Below are 2,898 nucleotides of genomic sequence, written 5' to 3'. Positions count from 1 at the left end.
GCTGCTGCTGCTACTACTACTACTACTACTTCTTTCACTGGCGATATTTTTCTATTTGAACTGCCATTCAACACCCTCACAAACACCTCCACAACTCCATCATGACCACTTTTTACAGTTTGAGTTTAGCAAACGTTGCAGACTGTAAAATCAGGTGTAAATGTCACGCCAAGGTAAATGATCCTTCCATACAGTTGGGGAGAATAGAGGTCCGAATAGGATTTTCTGGGAAAGGAAGACGAGAAAAGGATAGGAGAAAAAAACTAAGAAACGGGGTAAGGGAGGGGGGGAGGGCATATCTTGACATAATATAATAAGTATACTTACAATAAGGTACAGGGGATCCAATGCTTGTATCTTCCTCCAATTTCAAGGTATCCTCCAGTAGAATGTGTCAGTCTAGGTAGGAGATCAGTAAGACGGCATATAAGTGAGTGTACTCCTCCTGGTTCACAAAATGCACAGCATTGTAAAGCCAACAACGATGATTAGTTTATTGTTACGCTTACCACTGAAATGTTTCATGGAGAGGTCCTGCTCTTAGCGATGTTCCTCACCGTTGGACAACACAGCTCTCCCCAGCTGCCCAGTGCCATTTCGCTGAAGTAATCGGCGTAATTCTAGTGCACAGCAGGAAACGACTATTGCGCTCAGCACGTGTGACTTGTCAGTGTGTTTGTGTGTGCTTGTTTATGAGAGAGAGAGAGTGTGTGTGTGTGTGTGTGTGTGTGTGTGTGTGTGTGTGTGTGTGTGTGTGTTTACGTGTTTCCTCAAGTCTTACTAAAATTGTCAACACACTTACGTTGTCGTCGTCTCCAGCGTCCAGTAGATTCGAACACGTAGCTGCATTTGTTAATCAACTGCTAAGAAGATTGTCCAAGTGATTATTTTTTCTCTCAAATCACAGACCTTTTTCTTTTCACCTGAGACATCCTATTCTTATGAAAAAGCTGCAGGCGCCAAAGATGCAAAACATACTTCTCAAATTTCAAATAAATGCAAGAACTTCAGGACAAGAAGGTTCATTCAGCAGATTCAGCCTCTGGTCATAACATTCCACAAAAATAAGACCAAGACGATGCCCCATAAAAGCTGCAATCTCCGTCGCCCCTTTGGGAAAGTGGGAATGAATAAACCCTGTGAATTATGTATCCAGAACTCTATACATTTTTCAATGACTTGCTCTCAACGTGTCCGCGTCTTGTCAACATTGAATGTACAATCCACATCATTGGTACTTCGCCCTCGATTTTTCGTAGAAGCCAAGTCGGTGTCTCCAATGGCAGCCAAAATCCCGAAATAATTGTCAGAGTCTGCTTCTGTTGACTGTTGCCATAATGAGACGTAATCAAGTATTTTCGTGGAGAGCAATCAACTCCAAAAAAAGAGAGGTTACCCTCAGCATCAATCGATACTCCCACGCGTAATGCCGGAATGACTGACTCCACGACACTCCACACTCAGCACGCCGCACTAACGCAGATGCATTTCACTCAAACTACTCGGTCCGGCAGAGAGGTGAAGGTGTGGAATGGGGAGAGTAGTTGGGTTGGGGGGGGGGTAGAATAAGGCAAAGGCTGAAACTGAGCCTATATCTATATTATTTTTCGAATAGCTCTCACTTTAACGTGACAACTCCTGTTCAATTACAACGTCTCGCGATGTCTGTCAATGTTGTTGGGGTTTTTTTTTCGTTTGTTTGTTTTCAGCACCCTAGCTCTCCACTGTCACCAGCGTTCTTAACCTTCATACATACCTTCAGCACACAGCCTGAAATGGGGGTAAGTAGCAGAAGATCAGGGTTCATAGTAAAGGCCTTATTCTAACATAAATTGTTATCAAACCAGAGACTGTGCTCCATCACCATAACAAACCGTAGCGTCTTGAGTTATGTTTGCGGTGGTACAACAGACTCCACACACGAACACCCATGTATCAGTCGTTACACAATCCTTTCTGGAGAATTGTGTGCCGAATTAAACGTAAGTAAAATGTACAGCTTGAGAAAACAACACAGACTTCAAGGTGAAGACTCGTGCACGATTTCTATCACTGATAGTGGGCCCTATTGCGCAAGAAATGACAGACTCCACCACGCTACAACATTCAGATCTCAGATTCCAGCTGAAGGCGAAGCAGGCCTGATCGTAAAGCACTCCAACTTATGGAAACACTGCCAAACAAGCACAACACACCGAGCACCATGTTGTTTGCCTCCTCTCGTAATGTCCAGCCGCCTGTTCGTTTCGAAAAAGTGGAGACCAAACCATCTTCGGAAATCGAAGTAGCGTTACTGTATGGCACCAGTCGTGCTAGGCCGATTGGACCAGCACTATCGCCTCCAGAGGCAAAATCAACGAACGCCTGTCGTTAGGTAGACTCGTTGGCACAGACGACTCGGTTATTATAGCAAAACACGCCCGCTTGAACTACTATCACTGAACCCCACAGTGCCCTACGACAAAATCAGAATATCGGTGCAAAACGCACCATAAAACTTGTAGAAATTCTTATCAAGAAATGGTCCTTGCTTCCACAATAAACAGTAACTGAGTTGAAGCAAAGAATGACCATAAACGAATGCCCTCAGGCGTTGCTAGAGACAAAACAAAATGAGAGGATTGTGGGGAGAGCAGGAGGCAATGTGTTGCATTTTCCCCAAACCGAGTTCATATATAGGGAACTAAATGAAAGTACACACATACATACACACAGAGAGAGCCTCAGCACCGTCGGCACCCACACACTCTGGCATTACCCAGGGAGGAGAGGAAGCATCTAGTTTTGAACACTGAACGCATAGTGTCGACCCTCACTACAGGGGCCACACGCCAGGGAGAGAGCCACGACAGAGGAGGAGGCCAGGCCAGCCAGTGTCCTGAGATCTGGGCGGTGGTG

This window comes from Aplysia californica, unplaced genomic scaffold (genome assembly GCF_000002075.1).
Source record: "Aplysia californica isolate F4 #8 unplaced genomic scaffold, AplCal3.0 scaffold00472, whole genome shotgun sequence".
NCBI classification, from domain to species: Eukaryota; Metazoa; Mollusca; class Gastropoda; order Aplysiida; family Aplysiidae; genus Aplysia; species Aplysia californica.
The sequence above is the reverse complement of the archived record's forward strand: the minus strand, read 5'-3'. Positions refer to the sequence as shown.